Below are 16,308 nucleotides of genomic sequence, written 5' to 3'. Positions count from 1 at the left end.
TCTAGTTTGTCAGCAAGTAAAGGCTTTACACCAACGACCTTACGGCGAGCTACAACCTTTGGAAATTCCAGAATGGAAGTGGGACGATATTGCAATGGACTTTGTTACAGGATTGCCAAAAACAAGACGAGGTAACACGGTAATATGGGTCATTGTAGACAGACTCACAAAGAGTGCACACTTTCTACCTATCCCTATCACGTATAGATCAGATAAGTTAGCCCAACTCTACATCAAGGAGATCGTGCGTTTACATGGGGTGCCGAAGACAATCACGTCCGACAGAGATTCTAAGTTTACCTCCAGATTCTGGATAAGCTTGCAGAAGGAATTGGGAACAAGGTTGAATTTCAGCACAGCTTTCCACCCGCAGACCGACGGTCAGTCCGAAAGGACAATTCAAACGCTAGAAGATATGTTAAGGACTGTTGTGCTAGATAGAGGAGAAGATTGGGAGCGTGTGTTGCCACTAATCGAATTTGCTTACAACAACAGCTATCAAGCAACTATCGCCATGGCACCTTATGAGGCGTTATACGGGAAGAAATGTAGATCGCCACTTTACTGGGATGAAGTCGGCGAAAGAAGAATCTTGGGGCCAGATACAGTAGGCGAGATGATTGAGATCGTCCGTCAGATTCGACAGCGTATTAAAGAGGCCCAAGATAGACAGAAGTCTTATGCCGACAAACGTCGAACCGACTTGCAGTTTGAGTGTGGGGATAAAGTCTTTTTGAAAATTTCTCCCTCTAAAGGGATTACAAGATTTGGCGTAAAGGGTAAGCTTAGACCCCGTTTTATAGGACCCTATGAGATCCTAGAAAGGGTGGGCCCGGTAGCTTACAGGCTGGCGTTGCCGCCAAGCCTTGGGAATGTGCATAATGTGTTTCATGTGTCGCAGTTGAGAAAATATGTTTATGATCCAAAACACGTGATCCAAAGAGACGACGTTATCCTTAGCCCAGATATGAGCTATGAAGAGAGACCCGAATCTATTTTAGATCGGAAGATTCAAGTACTAAGGAATAAATCGATACCCTTAGTAAAAGTCCTTTGGAAGCACCATGATCAAGAAGAGGCGACATGGGAACTCGAGTCTAGCATGAAGGAGAAATACCCAGAATTATTTCCTGAGGTACAAATTTCGGGACGAAATTTATTTTAAGGGGGATAGTATGTCATATCCCAATTTTTAATCACTGATTAAAGACTTAATAATTAGGGTTCGGCATCCATTAATAATAAAACTGATTTGATTTATCTGATATGATTTAATTGTTATATATGTGTTTTGATGTGCTAAATTCTTATTATTATTTGAATTCGTTTGAGATTTAAAGGATTATTGAGTAGTCAATAATTATTATTTCGGATTATAACTGACTTAGCAGAGTCATGTTATTTAATTTATATACGATAGAAATAGTATTTCTATTATTTACTTGAAGTCGTAATTAATTTTCGACTTATAAAACGAGTTATAAAATATGTATTTATAGAGAGTTATAACGAAGCTTCGTTATATGAGAACCCGAAATTAGTATTACAAATACAGAATAAGGATTTTATTCATCACATTCATCTAGCACCTACACATTTCCACATCCATCTTACTCTTAAATAAATTGATGGTGTTGGAAACACTCATCATATGCCAACCATCCCACTAAACACTCATCATATGCCAACTATCCCACTAAACACTCATCATTTCACTAAACACTCATTATTCCACACACTCATCATTCCACTAAACACTCTTTACACCTTCTTTTGCCAGCCATCTTCTACACTTTAACATCTCAACATGCAATTAGCTTTTATTTAATCAAAATCAGCAACCAACATTCCTCCCATTCCTCCTAACATTCTGATCCAAGCTATACGTTCTTATGCTTGAATTATAATTCACTGATTCCAGCTTTCCAAATCAGTTTCCAAGATTTCCCAAAACAAGAAAGAGGTAATAAACGTCCATTAATTCTTCCAATTCTTTCATAGTTTTCAGATCCAAAATTTCATTGTTAAGCTTGGCTGAATAAATTCGCAGATCCAATTTTGGTGAATTCAGAAAGAAGATTTTCCTCATTTCCTACTCATATCAAGGTTACCTCCTATTTCCTCCATACTTACTGTAAAATTCGAACCATCAAGAACATCAACACACGCACTCATAATCATTATTTTCCTAACTATTACAGTTACAAGATTTCAAGGAATTGATTTTGATAAAAAAAAAAAAACAGAATAATACACACGCACACATTTTACTATATTCTCTAATCTATTACATGTACAATCAGTTTTTGTAAATAGAAATGAATGAAAATGAACAGAATTGAAACCCTAAGTGCTCTATGTGTGTTTTGTGCGTGTGACTGGAATTTGGGGGGGTGAGAGCAGCCGGCGGCTGCTCGCGGCCGGAGGCGGCGCGGCGGCAGTCGCCGCCTTTTTCCTTTGTCTGTCTGAAACGAGAGAAAGATGGTTAGGGCTGCTGTAAAAAAAAAAAAGAGAGAGAAGAGAAGGTAGAACAGGGAAGGGAGAGAGAGAGATAGGAGGGAGGACTTATCTTCTCCGGTGACGACGACGCGGCGGCATCGGCAGCGGCGACGCGGCGGCGGAAGCACCGAGCTGTTCCTGGTCGGCCGGAAAAGAGGAAAAGAGGGGGAGCTCAGATCTGGAGCCTACCTTCCCGGCGACGCAAGGCTCGGCCTCCACCGCGATTCCAGCCAGACGAACGACGGAGGAGGCGACGGACGGCGGCCGAGCTCCTTCACGGCGAGGCGCATGCATCGATTCCGCCGAGGGAGGAAGGGAGAAGATGAGTGAGCAGAGGGAGGCGCCGGCAACGGCGGCTTTGCTGCTGCTGTCCGGCCAACGATGGAGAGTGAGATGGAGAGAAGGGCGGCGGCCATGGCTGTCCTGTGGTCGCCGGAGCAGCTCACGGCGGAGCTCGCGAGGAAAACAGTGAGAGAGAGACGATCGAGTGAGATAGAGTTGAGGGAAGAGGGCGAGAAGTGAGAGGGAGAGAGGGAGGTAGAGCCGCCGGCCTCCGGCGACGGCGCGACCGTCCGGTGGCGGCGGCAGGCAGGAAGCCGAGAGGGAGAGAGAGGCGTAAGAGTGAGAGAGCGGCTGATGATGCTTGTGTGCTGATGTGTGTGTTTTGTATATTTATATGTGTGTTATAGAATTAGGGTTTAAATTTTAGGATTTATTATTTAATGAGGATGGGCCGAAATTTTTTTAAAAAAAAAAACGAGTGGGCCGATTTTATTTTATTTCTGTTGGGCCTAATTTGCCTTTAAATCTGATGGGTTTTTATTTAATAGGTTTAGGCCCAATTTTAATTAAGTTTTGAGCTGTTATTTAAATATAGGCCTACGAATTTTGGCCTTAATTCTTTAAAAAAAAAAAATGTGTTTCAATTTTCATTAAATTATTTAGTGGATTTAAATCTTTTAATTTGATTTTTTTTGAAGGATGGGACTATTTATTTTAAATAAAGTTCGTTCTTGTATTTAAATTATTGATGGACTTTAAAGCAAATATTTTGGGATTAAGCCCCATTTATTATATGATAAAATTATTTTCAAAGCTTACGAGTATGGATTTTTTTTAGATGGTTAAAATGTTTTATTTCATCTCAATGGATTTTAAAATGTTTTATTATTTATAAATGAATAATGGAAATTCTTATTTATTTACATAAAAAAAAAATGAAATGTATAGAATATTATAAATATGGTTTCTTTTAAAAGAAAAAGGATTAAATTATTTTATGAGTAACTCCATTATAATGGAATTAAAATGTCCTATTAGAATGGCTTCATGTTTTAAAAAAAAAATATTTAGACTATTTATGTAGAATTGTGTTATAGAATGATTAAGTATATGATTTACTTTATCAAATGAGCTTGGGATTTAATTGAGATATTAAATTGCTAAGCATATGTTTATAAATGATTTATTTATTTAAGTGATGAAAATGTGCGAAGTATGAGAAAGCATGATTTATAATGATTAAATTTTCAGGGTAATAATATATAGCTTGTTCTTAATTGATGGAGTACTTGACTAAATGACGGGTGTAGAAGGAAGTTATGGATTATGTACATGTTGATGTTCGAACAAATGGGTTCGAACCTATATGATAGTTACATGATAATTGGTTACATTTTATTGATTGAATGAAACGAGATTAATATGGATGCTAGAACCCTAAAACATTAAAAGATACCTTAGGCACGTAGAATTAGACTTTGTCTTATGACAATTTCTTCACGAACTTATCGACTCTTCATCAATGAAGGTCCGGGCGACAGAAAGTGAAGCAGAAGAAGAAACGACTCCACGCCAGCTTTAAGAACAATTGAGGTGGGCATTATTTTATTATTACGTATATAGAGATCCCCTGCGTGACGTAGGCCTCATATGCGAATATATATGCATGATATGTTTTGACTATTTATTCAGTTCTTATAAAATGCTTATATGTTCAATGCCCTTTATGAAAATGAAAATGTTATGAAAATGAAATGTTTATGAAATGATTGACTGCCAAAATGTTTATGTTTTTATATGTATCCTATCTGTGTTGGTTCGCCAACTTTAAAGGAAATCCAATTGGGATCCTATGCTAGACAAAGGTCGCTAGCTAGGGTTAACGTGTACACTCATGGAGACCGCGAGTCGCTTGCGACCGGTCTTGGCGTCCGTGGTAAGGAGGCCTCCTTCCCGGCGCGTGACAGAAAGGACAGATATGGATCATATAGACTGAAAATGGGATGCATCCACCTTTATGAAAATGAACGAAATGTTTTTAGTAAGCGCAGGTCATTTATGAAAACCCCTGTGTGTTACTGTTATGGCAGTTCAATTTATATATGTATGCATGTTGTATTTTCGGCTTATGTCACTGAGTATTTTTATACTCAGCCCTGCATGTATTTCTAAATGTGCAGGTTGAGCAGGCGATGGAATGGATCGGTGTTGAGCGGATTTCCCTTTTGATGTTTATGTAATGAAACCTTGAGTATGCATCTCCATATGCATAACTCACACGTTTTTCCGCTGCAAACACTCTGAATTTGTTATCGTATTGTGGAACTTATTACTCCTTCATTTTGTTTAACTTTCATTTGGGGTTTAGTCGTTATGGCTGGCTCATTTGTTAATTACCCAAGTGGTTATATATATATATATACCACTAGTTTGTTGTTATTAATGTTGGTTATTTAGTAAATCCCTTTTAAATTTCCATTTCTTATTGTTCACCCAAGTCATAACCCCGGTTAACCCGTCATTGGGATAGTGGGCTGTGACAGTTTTAGCTACTCAGCTGTGCCAGTTGGCTCTTCAGGTACCTTGTCTCTTATACTTTTATCATAGAAAGAAAAACGAAGTTACTAACCTTTTATTGTTCTGTCGGAACCCATTTTGTTTTCTTGCAGGTGGAGGCTCGGATGTGGGGAGCTGTTAAGTGCATCCACGACTATGACATGGCAGAGAAAGAAAGAGAGAAGGAGCAAGCGGACATCGCCCAGCGTGATGATGATGTCGCTGGAGTGGTAGAACGTCTGAGTAAGGCTGAAGCAGAGATTGCTGAATTGAAGGCTCAGCTGGCCCAAGCAGATGTGGAGAAGTCCTCCCTGGTTTCTGAATTGACCAGGACGACCAAGGAAAGCCATGAGAGCCTTGCCAGGTTCAAGGCGGGGTATGAAAAAGCCTTCAGGGAAACCAGGCGTGGCTGGAAGAAGACCCTTGTAGAGGCTCAAAACCGCGCTTACATCCTGGGGGTACGAGATCAACGCCTGGAGTATTTCCTATCTCCGCAGGGTCAACACTTCCTGGGAGTGATGCTAGAGGGCACTCTGGAGGCTTTCAAAAAGACTCCCGAATACCTGGAGGATTTTGGGCCCCTTTTTGCTTACGTGATAGAGCGTACTGCTACCAAGGCACTGGAGATGGCGGGAGCCACCCCGGAGCAACTCGCTTCCTTGGATTTTCGAGCCCTGATGGATAACCTCAAGGATGAGGAAATAAATGAACTGATGGGGATCCCTGCAAATTCTCCAGGGAAACCAGAGTGGTGGTGTCCAGTGTTGGAGAAGGCCATTCCCTATTTTACTCTTGGGATTGGATTTGACTCATTGCCCTCTGCTCCCATGTATATGCCTGCTTTCTCTGCTTCTCTGGTACGCTTTGTGAACCGGCTGCGGGATCCCACTGGCAAGGGCACCCGAACATTTTCTCAGTTCAGCATGGAGCCTCCCCTGCCCTCTGACTTAGCGCCTTCAGCTTTCTCCGACTCTACCTCCTCCTCGGCCGCGGTGGACCAGCTGTTTGATCTGTATAGAGATGAGAATTTATATGTGCAGAAAGCTATGAAGCTGTTGGATTTGGGAGCTCGTCTTCCCAAGGTGAAAGAGATCGGCATGCTGCCTGTGTTTATAGGGGGGGGCGTCTGCTAGTCGGGTCCCCACGAGTGATGTCCCTCTGTTGGATTCCTCTGCTTCTGCTCCTACTTCCTCTACTTCCCCTGAAGATGCCTCCATCCCTCCTGCCTAATTTGATAACAATTTCTGTAACTCTTTATTTTGTACAGACTGAATACTTACCTCCGATTTTTGGTGTACAGCTGTGCCTCCTTGGCACGTTTTTATGAAACTTCTTTTCCGCTTATGTCGCTTTTTTCCCTTTGTTCTTTGTGTTGTTTTTTGTTGCTTGTTCATGCTGAGTTTATATTCCCGCATCTCCTCTGCTGGTTTGATTTGATTCTGATGACCCTTCTTAGCGAGGGTTCTGATGACTCCTCTGTCGGGGGCTCTGATGACTCCTCTGGCGAGGATTTTGATGACTCCTCTAATGAGGATTCTGATGACTCCTCTGGCGAGGATTTTGATGACTCCTCTGGCAAGGATTCTGATGACTTCTCTGGCGAGGATTTTGATGGCTCCTCTGGCGAGGATTTTGATGACTCCTCTGGCGAGGATTTGGTTGACTTCTCTGCCAGAGCTTTTGCCGCCTCCTCTTTCGAGGATTTGGTTAACTTCTCTGCCAGAGATTTCGTGATTGCTTTTCATCCAAGTGATCCTTTGCTGTTTCCCACCTAAGCTGCTTCCTATCCGAGCTGCTTCCCATCCAAGCTGCTTCCCATCCCAGCTTGAACACTCTGCGCGGAGCATGGAGGACCCGGGGGGTGCCACCAACTTTCGCGGCTTACGATTAAATAGTAACCCTCTGCGCGGAGCATGGAGGACCCGGGGGGTGCAACCAACTTTCGCGGCTTACGATTAAATAGTAACCCTCTGCGCGGAGCATGGAGGACCCGGGGGGTGCAACCAACTTTCGCGGCTTACGATTAAATAGTAACCCTCTGCACGAAGCATGGAGGACCCGGGGGGTGCAACCAACTTTCGCGGCTTACGATTAAATAGTAACCCTCTGCGCGGAGCATGGAAGGCCCGGATGGCACGACCAACTTTCACGGCTTACGATTAAATAGTAACCCTCTGCGCGGAGCATGGAAGGCCCGGATGGCACGACCAACTTTCGCGGCTTACGATTAAATAGTAACCCTCTGCGCGGAGCATGGAAGGCCCGGATGGCACGACCAACTTTCGCGGCTTACGATTAAATAGTAACCCTCTGCGCGGAGCATGGAAGGCCCGGATGGCACGACCAACTTTCGCGGCTTACGATTAAATAGTAACCCCCTGCACGGAGCATGGAAAATCCGGGGGGTGCGACCAGCTTCCGTGGCTTACGGTTAAGTGCAACCTCTGCACGGAGCATGGAGGACCCAGGGGGGGTACAACCAACTTTCGTGGCTTACGATTATGTGCAACCTCTGCGCGGAGCATGGAAGGCCCGGATGGCACGACCAACTTTCGCGGCTTACGATTAAATAGTAACCCCCTGCACGGAGCATGGAAAACCCGGGGGGTGCGACCAGCTTCCGTGGCTTACGGTTAAGTGCAACCTCTGCACGGAGCATGGAGGACCCAGGGGGGGTACAACCAACTTTCGTGGCTTACGATTATGTGCAACCTCTGCGCGGAGCATGGAAGGCCCGGATGGCACGACCAACTTTCGCGGCTTACGATTAAATAGTAACCCCCTGCACGGAGCATGGAAAACCCGGGGGGTGTGACTAGCTTTCGTGGCTTACGGTTAAGTGCAACCTCTGCACGGAGCATGGAGGACCCAGGGGGGTACAACCAACTTTCGTGGCTTACGATTATGTGCAACCTCTGCGCGGAGCATGGAAGGCCCGGATGGCACGACCAACTTTCGCGGCTTACGATTAAGTAGTAACCCTCCCTCTGCGCTGCTGGAGCGTGGTTCCTCTGTGCTGCGGGAGCGTGGTTCCTCTGCTTTCCTTGAGAAGAATTTTTAGAATTTAAAAATTAGGACCTACGGGTATACACCCTACTCCCCCCTCCGGTGACATGTGCAATACTCTGTTATGAACATGTTGGCCCAATTACTTCTTATTCCATCTTCGGCCCATAAACTCGCTTGGGCCCATTATCCCTTGGCCCCTTTCTTAAGCCCAATACCGACTCTATATATACCCCTCCCTCCTTCATGACCTAGCTCAGAATCCCTTATTTTCTTTTCGCTGCCCCAAACTGCTCCCCTCTCAAACCCTAGATCTCCCGTCTTTTTGGCTCAAAATGCCTTCTTGTCTTGGTTGTAACGCCCTCAGTCGGGGGAGTGAGTCCTTTTGCGAAAGTACGCCGGCGTCCGTTGGTGACTGAAAAAATAGGACTCCCCCCCGCCTGAGGGTTTTATCTCCAAGATTCTTACAGGAAGCTCCCCCGTTGCCCTTTTTTGACTCAGACCCTAGATCTGCCGTCCCTTGTCTCTCATTTCCCATATCTTTTCCCATCTTGGTTGTAAAGCACTTAAGTAAGGGAAGTTCCCCTCAGAACATTCATATTCTTGAAGGCTTTGCTTTTCCCTCTGTGCTTCCAGTGCAGGTCTCTAGCTTTGTGATTGTGAGGAGGGGACTTCCCGTACTTGAGAGCATTATTACCGGTTTCCCGAGATCTGGAAGTTGATTGGTCTTTTTCCTCCGTATTCTTTCCCTCTGGCATTTTGACTTGTTGCTTTTCTTGGTATTCTGCAGGTGTAGGGTAAATCCGGAGTGGATCTGAGGTAGATCTAGCGTGAATATCTCCCAACGGAGGAGAAAAGCTTGAAGTGTTGGCACATGGGGGCGAAGTCGCCAGCTCCTGATGTTTTGCTTTCCCTTTGACCTGCTAAGAAGCAGTTTTTGTATTTGTTTCTCCCTTATCCTGCTAAGAAGCAGTTTGTATTTTGAATTTGAAAATTGGGGATTACGGGTATACACCCTACTCCCCCCTCTGGTGACATGTGCAATGCTCTGCATGAACATGTTAAATAGCATATGTAATGTAAGAAAGCAATAATTGAAATAAACGAACACAACACCAGGGAATTCCCTAGAACCACATATCTGTTTTATTGATATCATGGCCCCGGACCTCGTTAAAACCCCTGTGGGGAAAAAGAGTATCCGGTCTACAAGTGATTACTCCTGCTAAGTAGCAGTTATACATAGAACTTTTTGAGTGTGTTTATATTCCATGGCCTGGGGAGAGTTCTGCCGTCTGAATCCGACAATGTGTACGCTCCGCCACCCAAGACCTCTGTGACGATAAATGGTCCTTCCCAATTTGCTTCAAACTTGCCCACTGCCTTTAATGCGTCTGCTCTTTTCAATACTAGATCGCCCTTGACCAGCTTTCTTGCTCTGACCCTTTTGTCGTACCCTGCTTTGATGACACTTTTATATTTTGCTGCTCTGATTTGCGCTTCTTCCCGCTGTGCTTCCGCAAGGTCGAGCTCCGTTCTTCGAAGGTCGGCGTTATGCTCTGTATCATAGGCGATGATGCGATATGATTCCAGTCTGGCCTCCGCTGGTATTACTGCATTGGATCCGTATACCAGCGTAAACGGTGCCTCGCCCGTTGCTGTTTTCGGGCTAGTTCGGTAGGCCCAGAGAACAGTGTCTAACTCCTCCACCCATTTCCCTCTGCTCTGGTTCAGCCTCTTCTTGATCCCTTCACAGATTGTTCTGTTAGCTAATTCCACCTGGCCATTTGCTTGTGGGTGAGCCACTGAGACGAAATGCTGGGTGATGTCCATTCGGTCACAAAAATCTGCGATTCTCTGCCCTATGAATTGAGTCCCGTTATCAGATACAATGATTCTCGGTACCCCAAATCTGCAACAGATGTTCCTCCAGATGAAGCGTTCCACTGTAACTTCATCAATCTTGCCCACAGCCTCGGCCTCGACCCATTTAGAAAAATAATCTACTGCCACGATGAGAAAGCATTTCCCTCCCGGTGCTGTAGGCAACTTCCCGACTATATCAATGCCCCATTTGTCAAATGGACATGCCGCGTACATGACACCCATAGGCTCCCCCGATACATTGATTCGCCCTGCATGTCTCTGGCAAGCTTCGCACTTGCGGACGAACTCTCTGGCTTCCTTGTTGATGTGAGGCCAATAGAACCCGGCCCGAATAATTTTTTGTACGAGATCCCGAAATCCCGTATGCCCACCACAACAACCTGCATGAATTTCTTTCAAAGCAAAATTAGCCTCCTCTGGAGATAAGCATTTAAGTAAGGGCTGAGTAAAAGATCGCTTGAAGAGTTGATCGTTGATTAAGCAGTAATTCTCATAGCGAGCCCTCTGATTGGATTCTCTGCTCAGCCGCTCCCCTGTCTTCAGAAAGTGTATAATCGGAGCCCGCCAATCATCCCTGATTTCTACCGAGAAAACCTGCGAAGTCTCCATCTCTCTGGTATCACAGAGTAAAGTAATTTCATCATTCCAAGTTTGCTCCACTGCACTAGCCATGCGTGCCAATAAGTCCGCTTTCGTATTTTCCTCTCTGGCAATTTGCTCGATCCTGAATTCCATGAACTTTTCTTTCATTTCACTGATTTTGGAATGGTACGCCCTCATCCGCTGATCCTTGATGCTATAAGTCCCTGAAAACTGTTGGGCAACCAACTGGGAATCTGTCTTTATGATGACACACTCAGCTTTGAGCTCGGACAAGATATGAGCCCCTCTGACCACGGCCTCATATTCCGCTTCATTGTTGGACAACCGACAAGTAAATTTGATGGCGAACTGGTATGTCCCATAACCCGGTGAAGTGATATAAACCCCGATCCCACATCCTTCTTTCATCACGGATCCGTCCACAAAGGCCACCCAAAACTCTGGTACAGGACGACGAGTTGTTTCTTGTATGAAATCTGCCAATGCTTGCGCTTTGATCGCTGTTCTCGGTTCATACTCTACGTCATACTCCCCCAATTCCACAGCCCATTTAACCATTCTTCCCGACAAATCCGGGCGCCCCAAAACTTGTTTGAAGGGAAGAGACGTGCGTACTATCACTCGGTGTGAAAGGAAATAAGGCCTCAACTTTCTGGCCGTGACCATGACTGCCAGAGCAGCCTTCTCAATCTCTGTGTAATTTTGCTCAGGCCCTTGTATGATTCTGCTAACGAAATAGATAGGCTTCTGATGACTTCCCTCTTCTCTGATAAGCACAGAGCTGATCGCATCTTCTCCCACCGCTATATATAGATACAATGTTTCCCCTGGCACCGGCTTGGTCAGAGTCGGCAACTTGGCTAAATAGACTTTAAGATCCTCAAACGCCGCTCTGCATTCCTCTGTCCACAGAAACTTAGTTCCCTTCCTCAATACTTTGAAAAACAGCATGCTGCGCTCTGCCGAGCGTGATATAAATCTGCTCAGAGCAGTGATGCGCCCATTCAGAGTCTGCACTTCTTTGATTCCTCTGGGCGGTGTCATGTCCATAATAGCTTTGACCTTTTCGGCATTAACCTCAATTCCTACGGGCGTGACCTTATATCCCAAAAACTTCCCTGTTGTGACCCCAAAGGTGCATTTCGCTGGGTTCAGCATAAGCCGATGATCTCTGACCACCGTGAAGATTTCTTCCAGATCAGAAACATGATCCTCTGCCCTGACACTCCGCACAAGCATATCATCCACGTATACTGAAATGTTCTTTGCCAATTGCTCTTTGAAAATTTTCTCCATCATCCGCTGATATGTAGCTCCCGCATTTTTTAGGCCAAACGGCATACTTCTCCATCCATATACTCCACAACAAACGGCAAATACTGTTTTGGCAATGTCTCCCTTATTCATCCTGACCTGATGATATCCCTGGTATGCATCCATCATGGACAATAAAGCACACCCTGAAGTGGTATCCACCAGCTGATCGATCCTCGGCAGAGGATAATGGTCCTTTGGGCAAGCAGCATTTAGATCTCTGAAATCCACACACATCCTCCAAGTGTTTGTTTTCTTGGGTACCATCACCGCGTTGGAGATCCACTCCGGGTATTGTACTTCCACAATGTGCCCTGCTTCCAACAATCCATAGATCTGCTCCCTTATTGCTGCGTCCTTCTCTGCCCCAAAATTTCTTGTTCGCTGCTTTACCGGTTTCACCTTAGGGTCCACGTTGAGGCAATGCTCTGCCAATTTTCTGTCAATCCCCTTTAAGTCGGTGGTACTGAATGCAAACACGTCTGCATTTCTTCGAAGACAACCAATGAGTTCCTCTCTGACCTGATCACTCATGGCAGACCCAATCTTTGTCTGGAAACCCTCTCTCCCTGGAAACAATTCTATCATGTTGCAGACATCACTGGTGGACACCAGCGCGGTTTTTTCTGTGCTGTCCTTTTCTTTTAATAAATCCGCCAACTCTTGGCGTTCCTCTGCTAAAGCATGTACCTCGCCCACATTTCCCCTCTTCCGTGTATCGGATCCCTCTGTCCCTCTTTCCCTCTTCTGGCCCGATGAGTGTGCAAGCATTTGGACGTGACATGCTTTCGATGCTGTTTGATCCCCACAAACTTCTCTTACTCTTCCCCCCTCGACTGGGAATTTCATTTTCAAATGGAACATAGAGATCACGGCCCTGAACGCCGTCAAGGCAGGTCGTCCGAGTATGATATTGTATGCAGGTTTGGGCATGTCCACAACTAAAAATCGTACCATCCTTGCTCTGCTGATATTGGCTGCACTGCCGAGGATCAACGGCAGCTCCACATACCCTAATGGCATAACCATCTCTCCCCCGAACCCAAACAAAGGAGCATTTGTGGGCTCAATGTGCACTTCTATTCCCATGTTTTGGAGGCATTCCTTATATAAAATATTCACGGCGCTCCCTGAATCGACGAAGACACGGTGTACCATGCAGCCTGCTATGTCCGCCGTGATGACCAGCGCATCATCATGAGGGTACATTAATGTACGTATATCCTCTGCTCCAAAAGTAATCGCCGGCTCCTCTGCCGCACCCGTAATTTCCATGACCCTTTTAGGATAATACCCTGTTTTTACTGCTCTGATGACTTGCTTTTTAGCCCGATTTGATGTGGGCGTCTCGTTCTCTCCGCAAATCATGTGCACCTCTCTTCTGTATGGTGGAGGAGGGGCTGGCCTCTCTGCCCCTTCTCTGCGATTATCCCGGTTGTCATCAGGCCTGCGATCTCTGTTGTTTCCCTGCTCTTGTCGCGGATCCCGGTTATTTCTTTGATCCCTCTGATCTCGCTGATCCCTCTGATCCCTCTGATCCCGCTGATCCCTCTGATCAGTCCGCCTCTGGCCCTCATTTCCTCTGTCGATGAACTGGTCGAGATATCCCTGGCGCACCAACAACTCCAGTTGGTGCTTGAGATGTCCGCAATATTTTGTAAGGTGACCGAAGGCATTGTGGTACTCACATAACTTGTTATTGGACCCTTCCTGTGGCGGCCCATTCTGGTAGGTTCCCGGTGCCCGAAAGAACGGTTGGTCTTTTATCAAATGGAAAATTTCATCTTGCGGCTTATTCAAGGGCGTGTACTCAGTAAACCGCGTAACCTCATTTACGGTGCGTTGTTGAGATGGCATTCCTCCCTGGGGTGGCAATACCCTTGGAGGCAACCCTCTGAATGGGGCCCTATCTTGGTGTCTCTGTCTCTCAGGTGCTTCCTCAGCTTTCTTGACCCTATGCTTATCATTTTCCACCTTTCTCGCCATCTTGGCATCCTCCAACTGCAGGTAACCTGGCAACCTTGCCATAATGTCATCAAAATCCCTTGCTGGTCGGATTTGCAATTCGTCAAAGAAGATCCCCGGCCTGAGTCCTCTGACATAGGCGCAATTTTTTATTTGTGATTCTGCCTCCGGCACTTCCAGAGCAGCGAGGTTAAATCTTGCTGTATACTCCTGCAACGTCTCACCTTGATCCTGCTTGATATCCATCAGTGAAAGGGCTGACTTTCCTACCCTCCGCGAACTTGCAAACTGTCGTAGGAAGCGAGTCTGTAAATCTTCAAAAGAGTAAATAGAATTCGGCGGAAGCGTTCCAAACCACAACTGAGCTGGTCCAGTCAAAGTAGTTGAGAAAATTCGGCACTTGATGCCCTCAGTGTACATGTGCAGCGTAACCAACCCTTCAAACCGATTGAGGTGCACCTCCGGATCGGTAGTGCCATCATAATCCAGTGAGATGGGCTTGTAGCTTCTAGGTAAGGTGTCTGCCAAGATATCGTCAGAGAAAGGACTGCGGTTGTTGATAGGGTGAAACCTTGACGTCTTAGCCCTCTTGTCTTCCTTATATCTTCCCTGCTCCCTTCTGTCTCTTGGCATATCTCAGTCATGACGTTTGTGAGCCCGATGCTCTGGCCTGCCAGAGGAAAACTCCAGCTCCCTTTCTTCTCCTCTTTCGGAGTACCGTGATTTTTCCAGGCGATTAGACTTCTCTACTCTGTGGGACCGTTCAGATCTCTGTTCCTTGTCTTCCCTCCGGGATTTCTCCCTCAGCGATTCCTCCAGATTTTCAAGCTGATGTTTCAATTGTGATACTTGCTTTTTCAGCCGTGTTTTCTCCTTCGGTCTCTCCTCCTCAAACACCAGGGAGACGGATTGACTGTCAGACTCGTCAACCCGCTCTCTCCTGACAACACTATTAAGCCTAACACGGCTCCCCTCTGGTATAGCTAACTCTCTGTCAACAGCGTCCCCTTGTCCTTCTCCAGGCATCACGGCCTGTTTGTTGATTGCCAGTATATTTGCCTCCTGAGCAGCGGGAGGTGGGGCCTCAGTGCCCTGCAGGTTGGCTGCTCCCACTGGGGTGACAGCAGTAGGGATGACGGACATCATGGGAGTTCCCAATGCCTGCCGCATGTTAGCATAGCTGAGCAGGGCCATCATCTGCTCTGCCAGCCCAAAGTTGATCGATCCTCCTCCAGACGCGGGAGCCAGATTCGGCAGATCAGAACCCGGTGTGACTAAAGCAAACCTCTGTGCGCTGACATTCAGCCCTGTTGTCGGCGTGGCTGAGATAGCCTGGAATCCCGGTGGCACTGTGAAAGTAGGATTGCCCTGAAGGCCAGTGAACAACGAGGTAGGCACCTCAGTAGTGACAGCAGCGGAGTCAAACTCCTTCTCCAAGTTCCGGTGAGCATCAGAGGATCCCATGGTACCTGCATATAAACAGAGTGAGAGAAAAATCCTGGCGACGAAAGCATTAATCCCCCATTTACGGATTGAAATCCCGATATAAGAAATCCAATAAGAAATCCCCGATACCGGTACAGAGACCGTTAAGAAATTCCCCTCAAAGTAACGCTTATGCACTGGGAAATAAACCCAGGGCACAATTCTAAAAAACAGAACCCGCGTAACGGAGTTTTTCCCCGGTGAAACCGCATTAAGAACCGACGGAAAAAACAGAGCACCAAGAAAACCAAAACAACCATCAAAAGGCTTGTCAGCGCAATTCGTTAGAAATGATAGATAAACAAGAGCTATGTAAGGAAATGAACATCGTAACCCAAAATTAACATGATCATGTCCTATAATAACCACAAAGCCTATAAACAACAGGATTACCGCGGCAATCAACCAAATTAGCAGCATAAGGCAGTGTTCCACGCATAGGACGAAAGTTAATCTAAGCAAGCATGAAGGACATCCGTAATTATTCCCTTTAAACGCAAATTACCCACCCCTCAGTAGCACAAAACCCCATTATAACAACAACAAAGCATTAATCGACGTATTAATCGGTGCTAAACTCGTGAATTAATCAGCAGAAAGGTCCATGAAAAAAGAGACAAAGTGCTAAACAATCTTTCATCAGTGCGAAGCTCCTAATTAAAAACCAAACCTCACATCCTCCCAAAAACAGAGTAATACTCAACAGCCCAC

At 45.7% G+C, this 16,308-nt stretch overlaps 1 long non-coding RNA gene across 1 annotated transcript; it reads left to right on the top strand.

Annotated features, from left to right (window-relative positions):
- The first annotated feature begins 3,880 nt into the window (after positions 1 to 3,880).
- On the top strand, positions 3,881 to 5,259 carry LOC131020016 (uncharacterized). The gene is made up of 2 exons (XR_009100582.1): positions 3,881 to 4,374; positions 4,962 to 5,259. It is a non-coding gene; the product is annotated as an uncharacterized LOC131020016 (long non-coding RNA).
- Positions 5,260 to 16,308: the final 11,049 nt, after the last annotated feature.

Source organism: Salvia miltiorrhiza, chromosome 4 (genome assembly GCF_028751815.1).
Source record: "Salvia miltiorrhiza cultivar Shanhuang (shh) chromosome 4, IMPLAD_Smil_shh, whole genome shotgun sequence".
Lineage (NCBI taxonomy): Eukaryota > Viridiplantae > Streptophyta > Magnoliopsida > Lamiales > Lamiaceae > Salvia > Salvia miltiorrhiza.
The sequence above is the reverse complement of the archived record's forward strand: the minus strand, read 5'-3'. Positions and strand labels throughout refer to the sequence as shown.